This window comes from Pseudorca crassidens, chromosome 18 (assembly GCF_039906515.1).
Source record: "Pseudorca crassidens isolate mPseCra1 chromosome 18, mPseCra1.hap1, whole genome shotgun sequence".
Taxonomy (NCBI): domain Eukaryota; kingdom Metazoa; phylum Chordata; class Mammalia; order Artiodactyla; family Delphinidae; genus Pseudorca; species Pseudorca crassidens.
Genome location: NC_090313.1, coordinates 45,961,764 through 45,973,963, shown reverse-complemented (window position 1 = coordinate 45,973,963; position 12,200 = coordinate 45,961,764).

Genomic DNA, 12,200 nt, shown 5'->3' with positions numbered 1-12,200 from the left:
GTACAGCCTGTTAATATAACTATAAAATGAGAAAATAATCTGGTATTCTTTCCTGTAAAGCAGAAGCTTTACGTTGTCTGTGAATCATATCAGAATCACCTGTAGGTTTGTTTTGTTGTGGTTTTTTTTTAACATCTTTATTGGAGTATAATTGCTTTACAATAGTGGGTTAGTTTCTGCTTTATAACACCTGTAGGTTTTTAAACATAGAGGAAATCCAGAACCGATTGAATGAGAATCTTCAGAGACAGGTCATGGGCATCTGGATTTTTGGGCTCCCATCATCTGTATATTTTATTTTATTTTATTTTTTGCCTATGTACAATATTTGTCACATCCTCTTGAATCTTTAAAAGTTTCCTTTTGTTTTAAAATTTTAGAATATTCAATAATCTTCACCTACTTTTCATAAGGTGTTATCTGTTATGTTCATTCGATCTTGTGCTTCTCCTGGTTAAGTCTTCTTTTTTTCCTTTTTTTTTTTTTTTCAGGGCCCTGCCTCATGGCTTGCAGGATCTTAGTTCCCTGACCGGTAATTGGACCCCAGGTCCCCAGCAGTGAAAGCGCCAAGTTCTAACCACTGGACCACCGGGGAATTCCCAAGACTTCTGTTTTAAATGACATTTTTTCCCACTCTTATTCATTCCTGGGATCAGTTTCATGTTTTAACATTAAACCAACCTTGCATTACTAGAATAAAGCTACTTTGATTGTGATATATGATTGTTTTACATATCATGGATACAGTTTGTGCTTCTGTTTACACATTTTGCATGCATGTTCAAAAGAGAAACTGGCCTGTGACTCTATTCTTGTAATATTCTTTTTAGTTTTGATCTAAAGCTTATGTTGGCCTTATAAATATTTTGAGCAATATATAGTTTTCTGTTTCCTGGAAGATTTTTATGTAAGATTACCAATATTTCTCCCCTAAATATTTGGAAGAATTTACTTGGAAAGCCATTTATCCCTGGAAATCATTTTCTGTAGAGTTACTTAATTATACAAACAACTTTTGGAGTAGATATAGGTTTTTTAGATATTTTTTCTTTCTTGGGTTATTCTTGTTAGGTTGCATGTTTTAAGAATTTGTCATTTTGGATGAATTTTCAAGTTTATAAATATAAAATTATCATAATTTTAACAGCTTTATTGGGATGTAATTTACATACCATAATTTCAACACTTTAATGTATACAATTCAGTGGTTCTCAGTGTAACCACTAAAAGACTTGTGTAACCATCACAACAATCCAATTTTAGATTTCTGTCCCCCCACAAAATACCCATTACACATTAACGAGGTTTTTTCATTCTCCTCAACCCTCTCAGCCCTAGGCAACCACTAATCTACTTCCTGTCTCTACAGATTTGCTATTCTGGTCATTTCATATAAATGGGACCAAACAATATGTGATCTTTTGTGAGTGGCTGATTTTACTTTACATAATGCTTTCATGGTTCATCTATGTTGTTACATGGATCAATATTTCATTCCATTTTAGAGCTGAATGCTATTCTATTGTACGGATATTCCACATTTTGTTTATTCATTTATCCAATTGATATTTGAATTTTTTCCACCTTTTGTTTTTAGAAATATGCTTCTATGAACATTCATGTACAAGCTTTTGTGCAGACATAAGTTTTTATTTCTCTTAGGTATATATTTAGTAGTGGAACTGCTGGGTCATAGGGCAACTCTATGTTTAACACTTGCAGGAACTCTCAAGCTGTTTTGTAAAATGGCCGCACCATTTTACATTCCCACCAGCAATGTATGTGGGTTTCAATCTCTTGTCTTACAGCCTAGCATGTCATCTATGCTGGAAAACGTTTCACATGTAGTTGAGCAAGATGAGTATTTTACTGTTCAGTTGAGTGTTCTGTAGACATTTATTAGGTCTCGTTAATTCATAGTCTTATCCAAGTCTTCTATATCGTTGTTGATCTTCTGCCTAACTGTTCTATCCATTATTGACCGTGGAGTACTGAAGCCTCTACCTAATGTTGTGCAATTATCTATTTCTTCCTTCAATTCTTCATGGATTTCGGTATTTTCTTCTTCATGTATTTTGGTTTTATCTTATTCAGGGCACGTATGTTAAAAATTTTTGTATCTTCCCTTTTTTTTTATCATAAAATGTCCCTTTTCATATCTAGTAACTTTTTTGTTTGTTTTAAAGTCTATTTTTTCTGGTATTAGTATAGCCACTTCAGCATGCTTATGGTTGCTATTTGCATGATGTATATTTTTTCATCCTTTTACTTTGTACACATTAGACTTTTGAATCCAAGGAGTGTCTCCTAGAGAAAACATTTTTTAAAACCCAGTTCGACAATATCTGCCTTTTGATTGTATTGTTTAATTCATTTACATTTAGTTTTTATTATTGATATGGTAAGATTTATTTATGTCTATCATTATACCTTTGGTTTTCTACATGTCTCATGTTTTTGTTTTTTTGTTATTGTTGTTGTTCCTCCATTTCCCTTTTATAGTAAGTAGATCTTTTCTACTGTAACATGTAATTCCTTTAATGATTTTTAACCACATTGTTTGAGTAATGGCTGCACTAGGGCTTATGTAATATACCTTCTCAGAATCTCTTCATATTTTTACTAGCTTAATTCCAGTGAAAAACAGAAACTGCACTTTTATAGAGCTGTATGCCTTCCCCTCTTTTTTGTTTTTATTACATTTATATATGTTACATACTTAAGCTTAGAGAAGAACGTAGAGCAAATAAATATTTTTGAGTTTGTTGGGTTAATCTATTTACCATTTCTGGTTCTCTTCCTTTCTTCCTGCAGATTCAGCTTATGATCTACTGTTATTTTTATTCTAACACAGCTTTTTTTCTCACTGCCTTCTTTGTGCCATATCATCAAATATATGATATTTCTTTATGTTATATACAGAACAATCCAAATATAGTCATATTGCTTATGCACTTTTTAAATTAGCTAAGAGAAGAAAGGAGAAGAAATTTGAAATTACATTATCTTTTATAATTCCCTACACAACTGCTCTAGTCAGCATTCTTTGTTTTGTTTTTATGGCTTGAGTTACTGTCTGCTATCATTTGAAGACCTTCCACTAGTACTGCTTGTGAAGCCCGTCTGCTAACAAAGAATTCACTCAGTTTCTGTTTCTGTGTTATGGTACAGTATTGATGATAAGTTGTGCAGTGGTAGGAAAAACTAAAATGTGATGTACTGTATGATGTATGTTTTATTGAAGTGGCTTGGTCAGATTTTAATGATTTATGATAGAAATCACGTAAAGCAAGCATCACAATTCTCCAGGAATGTTCTGTAGAATGCTAATGTTAATTATGAATATGTGAATCCCAAATCTTTCATTTATATTGACCTTATCTCATTAATTCTTCTCCCAACAATGCCATAACTAGAGTTGAGTTCTAAAATGTACCTTCCTCTTTTCCCATAGAAATTGTCTCACAATTTCAAAAAGTTTTCAAAGGTGAAAAAGTGCACACGACTTTTATCACGTTTGCAAATGCCAATGAAAATGCTAAGGTAACAACTGTCCAAAATGCAATATTCTTCTGTGAGAGCACCCAACTTTAAACAAATACACATATTCTAAATACAGCTTAGATCTGTGACATGTTTTGGCCACTGAAGTATGAGCAGACATGATGGCCTTAAATGAGCAGAAGAGGCCTTAAATGGGCTTGTGCGGCTGGGCTCACCTCTTATGTTTCAGTGAACTTTGTGAGAAGACAGGGCCTGGGAGCTGTGGCCTCACAGTTGGGCTCCAGAGGAAGATGTGTGTGACAGACCTCAAGCTGACCCAAAACACGGAGCAAAACCAGCCATCTAGAGGTCTAAAAGAGAGCCACTGCAGCTAGCCCATAGGTACAAGAAAAATAAATTCTTGTTTATGTAACTGAGTTTGGTGTGATTTGTTCCAAAGCATTATCACAGCAAGAGCTGACTAACACAACATCCTCCAAATCATTGTTATGTAAATGGCTGCCACCATGCCTACATGTAAGGCAACTGTGTACTCAAATTGTGAGAATTCTTGAACTCTTGGTGCCTCTCCAACACAAAGTACATGGCTAAATTTCCACAAATAAGTTCACTAATATACCACAAAGATCTCCCTAAACTTTTATTAAATGTAATGCAAAGTTCTTTCTTTTCATTGTCTGCTTCTACATGGTTAAAATGCTTTTTATCAATGTAAAACGGCTCTTGCCGTTTGGCTTCTGTCGTTAGAGTCTTTTGAACTCTTTGGCTTTTCAGCTCCTAGGCTGTAAGATTTGAATCAGCAAATGCCCCAAGGAGAAAACCTGCACCAAATGTCAAGCTTGCGTCTGTGTTTCCCTTTTCTCCAGAATTTGGCCCACATGTCTTGGTGTCTCTCTAACATTCAGATGCCAGTGAACAGAAGTTTTCTTACTCTATCCAGGTTTTCTAAAATTTCTTTAGACTTCACCTGATCTTATGTTATTATTCAACTATCATCTCAATTACCCCTAGGAAGAAAATTTACAATTTTTAGAGAAAATGGAACCCTGGTACACTGTTGGTAGGAATGTAAACTGGTACAGCCACTGTGGCAAACAGTATGCGGGGTTCTCAAAAACTAAAAATAGAACTACCATATGACCTCACAACTCCACTCCTGGGTATAAATCCAAAAAGAACAAAAACACGTGTTTTCAAAAATATGCATTTGAAAAGATACATGCACCCCAATGTTCGGAGCATTAGTATTTACAATTACCAAGATGTGGAAGCAACCTAAGTGTCATCAAGAGATGAATGGAGGGACGAGGGGAAGATGGAGGACGAGTAAGACGCGGAGATCACCTTCCTCCCCACAGATACACCAGAAATACATCTACACGTGGAACAACTCCTACAGAACACCTACTGAATGCTAGCAGAAGACCTCAGACCTCTCAAAAGGTCTGAGTTTCTCAAGAAACTCCCCACGTACCTGGCTAGGGCAAAAGAAAAAAGAATAAACAGAGACAAAAGGATAGGGACGGGACCTGCACCAGTGGGATGGAGCTGGGAAGTAGGAAAGGTTTCCACACACTAGGAAGCCCCTTTGCGGGCGGAGACTGCGGGTGGCGGAGGGAGAAAGCTTCGGAGCCGTGGAGGAGAGCACAGCAACAGGGGTGCGGAGGGCAAAGCGGAGAGATTCCCACACAGAGGATCGGTGCCGACCAGCACTCACCAGCCCGAGAGGCTTGTTTGCTCACCCGCCGGGTAGGGCGGGGCTGGGAACTGAGGCTCGGGCTTTGGTCGGAGCGCAGGGAGAGGACTGGGGTTGACGGCGTGAACACAGCTTGCAGGGGGTTAGTGCACCACGGCTAGCTGGGAGGGAGTCTGGGGAAAAGTCTGCACCTGCCGAAGAGGCAAGAGACTTTTTCTTCCCTCTTTGTTTCCTGGTGCGCGAGGAGAGGGGATTAAGAGCGTTGCTTAAAGGAGCGCCAGAGAAGGGAGCGAGACGTGGCTGAAAGCGCAGACCCCAGAGATGGGCATAAGACGCTAAGGCTGCTGCGGCCGCCACCAAGAAGGCTGTGTGCGAGCACAGGTCACTATCCACACCCCTCTTCCGCGGAGCCTGTGCAGCCCGCCACTGCCAGGGTCCCGGGATCCAGGGAAAACTCCCCTGGGAGAACGCACGGCACGCCTCAGGCTGATGCAACGTCACGCTGGCCTCTGCCGCCGTAGACTCGCCCCGCACTCTGTTCCCCTCCCTCCCCCCAGCCTGAGTGAGCCAGAGCCCCCGAATCAGCTGCTCCTTTAACCCTGTCCTGCCTGAGCGAAGAACAGACGCCCTTAGGTGACCTACACGCAGAGGCGGGGCCAAATCCAAAGCTGAGCCCCGGGAGCTGTGAGAACAAAGAGAAAGGGAAATCTCTCCCAGCAGCCTCAGAAGCAGCGGATTAAAGCTCCACAATCAAATTGATGTACCCTGCATCTGTGGAATACCTGAATAGACAACAAATCATCCCAAATTGAGGAGGTGGGCTTCGAGAGCAAGATTTATGATTTTTTCCCCTTTTCCTCTATTTGTCAGTGTGTATGTGTATGCTTCTGTGTGAGATTTTCTCTCTATAGCTTTGCTTCCACCATTTGTCCTAGGGTTCTATCCATCCATTTCTTGTTCTTGTTTTTAATTTTTTTCTTAACAATTATTCTTTATTTTAATAACTTTATTATATTTTATCTTATTTTATTTTACTTTATCTTCTTTCTTTCTTTCCTTCCTTCCCTCCTTCCTTCCTCCCTCCCTCCCTCCCTTCTTTCCTTCTTTCTTTCCTTCTTTCTTTCTACTTCAACTAATTCATTCTTTCTACTTTTTCTCCCTTTAATACTGAGCAGTATGGATGAAAGGCTCTTGGTGCTCCAGCCAGGAGTCAGAGTTGTGCCTCTGAGGTGGGAGAGCCAACTTCAGGACACTGGTACACAAGAGACCTCCCAGCTCCACATAATATCAAACAGTGAAAAGCTCCCAGAGATCTCCATCTCAACACAGCACCCAGCTTCACTTAACGACCAGCAAGCTACAGTGCTGGACACCCTATGCCAAACAACTAGCAAGACAGGAACACAACTCCACCCATTAGCAGAGAAGCTGCCTAAAATCATAATAAGTCCACAGACACCCCAAAAGACACCACCAGACGTGGACCTGCCCACCAGAAAGACAAGATCCAACCTCATCCACCAGAACACAGGCACTAGTCCCCTCCAACAGGAAGCCTACACAACCCACTGAACCAACCTTAGCCACTGGGGACAGACACCAAAAACAACAGGAACTATGAGCCTGCAGCCTGCAAAAAGGAGACCCCAAACACAGTAAGATAAGCAAAATGAGAAGACAGAAAAACATACAGCAGATGAAAGAACAAGATAAAAACCCACCAGACCTAACAAATGAAGAGGAAATAGGCAGTCTACCTGAAAAAGAATTCAGAATAATGATAGAAAGATGATCCAAAATCTTGGAAATAGAATAGAGAAAACGCAAGAAACATTTAACATGGACCTAGAAGAAATAAAGATGAAACAAGCAACGATGAACAACACATTAAATGAAATTAAAAATACTCTAGATGGGATCAATAGCAGAATAACTGACACAGAAGAACGGATAAGTGACCTGGAAGATAAAATAGTGGAAATAACTACTGCAGAGCAGAATAAAGGATAAAGAATGAAAATAACTGAGAACAGTCTCAGAGACCTCTGGGACAACATTAAACACACCAACATTCGAATTATAGGGGTTCCAGAAGAAGAAGAGAAAAAGAAAGGGACTGAGAAAATATTTGAAGAGATTATACTTGAAAACTTCCCTAATATGGAAAAGGAAATAGTTAATCAAGTCCAGGAAGCACAGAGAGTCCCATACAGGATAAATCCAAGGAGAAATACACCAAGACACATATTAATCAAACTGTCAAAAATTAAATACAAACAAAACATATTAAAAGCAGCAAGGGAAAAATAACAAGGCCAGAAGGGACTGTCAGGACATATTTAAAGTGATGAAGGAGAAAAACCTACAACCAAGATTACTCTACCCAGCAAGGATCTCATTCAGATTTGATGGAGAAATTAAAACCTTTACAGACAAGGAAAAGCTGAGAGAGTTCAGCACCACCAAACCAGCTTTACAACAAATGCTAAAGGAATTTCTCTAGGCAAGAAACACAAGAGAAGGAAAAGACCTACAATAACGAACACAAAACAACTAAGAAAATGGGAATAGGAACATACATACTGATAATTACCTTGAATGTAAATGGACTAAATGTTCCCACCAAAAGACACAGATTGGCTGAATGGATACAAAAACAAGACCCATATATATGCTGTCTACAAGAGACCCACTTCAGACCTAGAGACACATACAGACTGAAAGTGAGGGGCTGGAAAAAGATATTCCATGCAAATGGAAACCAAAAGAAAGCTGGAGTAGCAATTCTCATATCAGACAAAATAGACTTTAAAATAAAGACTATTAGAAGAGACAAAGAAGGACACTACATAATGATCAAGGGATCGATCCAAGAAGAAGATATAACAATTGTAAATATTTATGCACCCAACATAGGAGCACCTCAATACATAAGGCAAATACTAACAGCCATTAAAGGGGAAATCGACAGTAACACATTCATAGTAGGGGACTTTAACACCCCACTTTCACCCATGGACAGATCATCCAAAATGAAAATAAATAAGGAAACACAAGCTTTAAATGATACATTAAACAAGATGGACTTAATTGGTATTTATAGGACATTCTATCCAAAAACAACAGAATACACATTTTTCTCAAGTGCTCATGAAACATTCTCCAGGATAGATCATATCTTGGGTCACAAATCAAGCCTTGGTAGATTTAAGAAAATTGAAATTGTATCAAGTATCTTTTCTGACCACAGCACTATGAGACTAGATATCAATTAAAGGAAAAGATCTGTAAAAAATACCAACACATGGAGGCTAAACAATACACTACTTAATAACGAAGTGATCACTGAAGAAATCAAAGAGGAAGTTAAAAAATACCTAGAAACAAATGACAATGGAGACACAACGACTCAAAACCTATGGGATGCAGCAAAAACAGTTCTAATAGGGAAGTTTATAGCAATACAATCCTACCATAAGAAACAGGAAACATCTCGAATAAACAACCTAACCTTGTACCTAAAGCAATTAGAGAAAGAAGAACAAAAAAACCCCAAACTTAGAAGGAAAGAAATCATAAAAATCAGATCAGAAATAAATGAAAAATAAATGAAGGAAATGATAGCAAAGATCAATAAAACTAAAAGCTGGTTCTTTGAGAAGATAAACAAAATTGATTAACCAGACCCATCAAGCAAAAGAGGGAGAAGACACAAATCAATAGAATTAGAAATGAAAAAGGAGAAGTAACAACTGATACTACAGAAATATAAAAGATCATGAGAGATTACTACAAGCAACTCTATGCCAATAACATGGACAGCCTGGAAGAAATGGACAAATTCTTAGAAATGCACAGCCTGCCAAGACTGAATCAGAAAGAAATAGAAAATATGAACAGACCAATCACAAGCACTGAAATTAAAACTGTGATTAAAAATCTCCAACAAAAAAATGGCCAGGACCAGATGGCTTCACAGGCGATTTCTACCAAACATTTAGAGAAGAGCTAACACCTATCCTTCTCAAACTCTTCCAAAATATAGCAGAGGGAGGAACACTCCCAAACTCATTCTACGAGGCCACCATCACCCTGATACCAAAATCAGACAAGGATGTCACAAGAAAGAAAACTACAGGCCAATATCACTGATGAACATAGATGCAAAAATCCTCAACAAAATACTAGCAAACAGAATCCAACAGCACATTTAAAGGATCATACACCATGATCAAGTGGGGTTTATTCCAGGAATGCAAGGATTCTTCAATATATGCAAATCAATCAACGTGATACACCATATTAACAAATTGAAGGAGAAAAACCATATGATCATCTCAATCGATGCAGAGAAAGCATCTGACAAAATTCAACACCCATTTATGATAAAAACATTGCAGAAAGTAGGCTTAGAGGGAACTTGGCTTAATATAATAAAGTCCATATATGACAAACCCACAGCCAACATCGTCCTCAATGGTGAAAGCATTTCCGATCAGGAAGACAAAGTTGCCCACTCTCACCACTCTTATTCAACATAGTTTTGGAAGCTTTAGCCACAGCAATCAGAGAAGAGAAGGAAATAAAAGGAATCCAAATCGGAAAAGCAGAAGTAAAGCTGTCACTGTTTGCAGATGATATGATCCTATACATAGAGAATCCTAAAGATGCTACCAGAAAACTACTAGAGTTAATCAATGAATTTGGTAAAGTAGCAGGATACAAAATTAATGCACAGAAATCTCTGGCATTCCTATATACTAATGATGAAAAATCTGAAAGTGAAATCAAGAAAACACTCCCATTTACCACTGCAACAAAAAGAATAAAATATCTAGGAATAAACCTACCTAAGGAGACAAAAGACCTGTATGCAGAAAATTATAAAACACTGATCAAAGAAATTAAAGATGATACAAATAGATGGAGAGATATACCATGTTCTTGGATTGGAAGAATCAACATTGTGAAAATTACTACCCAAGGCAATCTGCAGATTCAATGCAATCCCTATCAAACTACCACTGGCATTTTTCACAGAACTAGAGCAAAAAATTTCACAATTTGTATGGAAACACAAAAGACCCCGAATAGCCAAAGCAATCTTGAGAACGAAAAACGGAGCTGGAAGAAACAGGCTCCCTGACTTCAGACTATACTACAATGCTACAGTAATCAAGACAGTATGGTACTGGCACAATAACAGAAATATGGATCAATGGAACAGGATAGAAAGTGCCGCGATAAACCCACGCACATATGGTCACCTTATCTTTGATAAAGGAGGCAGGAATGTACAGTGGAGAAAGGACAGCCTCTTCAATAAGTGGTGCTGGGAAAACTGGACAGATACATGTAGAAGTATGAGAGTAGATCACTCCCTAACACCATACACAAAAATAAGCTCAAAATGGATTAAAGACCTAAATGTAAGGCCAGAAACTATCAAACTCTTAGAGGAAAATATAGACAGAACACTCTATTACATAAATCACAGCAAGATCCTTTTTGACCCACCTCCTAGAGAAATGGAAATAAAAATAAACAAGTGGGACCTAACGAAACTTCAAAGCTTTTGCACAGCAAAGGAAACCATAAGCAAGACCAAAAGACAACCCTCAGAATGGGAGAAAATATTTGCAAATGAAGCAACCGACAAAGGATTAATCTCCAAAATTTACAAGCAGCTCATGCAGCTCAATAACAAAAAAACAAACAACCCAATCCAAAAATGGGCAGAAGATCTAAATAGACATTTCTCCAAAGAAGATATACAGACTGCCAACAAACACATGAAAGAATGCTCAACATCATTAATCATTAGAGAAATGCAAATCAAAACTACAATGAGATATCATCTCACACCAGTCAGAATGGCCATCATCAAAAAATCTAGAAACAATAAATGCTGGAGAGGGTGTGGAGAAAAGGGAACACTCTTGCACTGCTGGTGGGAATGTGAATTGGTACAGCCACTATGGAGAACAGTATGAAGGTTCCTTAAAAATCTACAAATAGAACTACCATATGACCCAAGCAATCCCACTACTGGGCATATACGCTGAGATGACCATAATTCAAAAAGAGTCATGTACCAAAATGTTCATTGCAGCTCTATTTACAATAGCCCGGAGATGGAAACAACCTAAGTGTCCATCACTGGATGAATGGTTAAAGAAGATGTGGCACATATATACAATGGAATATTACTCAGCCATAATAAGAAACGAAACTGAGCTATTTGTAATGAGGTAGATAGACCTAGAGTCTGTCATACATAGTGAAGTAAGTCAGAAAGTGAAAGACAAATACCATATGCTAACACATATATATGGCATTTAATAAAATAAATGTTATGAAGAACCTAGGGGTAATACAAGAATAAAGACACAGACCTACTAGAGAATGGACTTGAGGATATGGGGAAGGGGAAGGGGAAGCTGTGACAAAGCGAGAGAGAGGCATGAACATATATACACTACCAAACATAAGGTAGATAGCTAGTGGGAAGCAGCCGCATAGCACAGGGAGATCAGCTCGGTGCTTTGTGACCGCCTGGAGGGGTGGGATAGGGAGGGTGGGAGGGAGGGAGACGCAAGAGGGAAGAGATATGGGAACATATGTATATGTATAACTGATTCACTTTGTTATGAAACAGAAACTAACACACCATTGTAAAGCAATTATACTCCAATAAAGATGTTAAAAAAAAGATGAATGGATAAGAAGATGTGGTACATATAACAAATGGCATACTACTCAGCCTTAAAAAGGAAAGAAATTTTGCTATTTGCAGCAACATAGATGGACTTGGAGGGCATTGTGGTAAGTGAAATAAGTCAAACAAAAACAAACACTGTAGGATATCACCTATATATGGAATCTAAAAAATACAACAATCTACCAAATATAACAAAAAAGAAGGGGAGTCACAGATACAGAGAACAAACTAATGGTTGCCAGTGTGGAGGGGGAGGAGGGGGCAATACAGGGGTGGGGA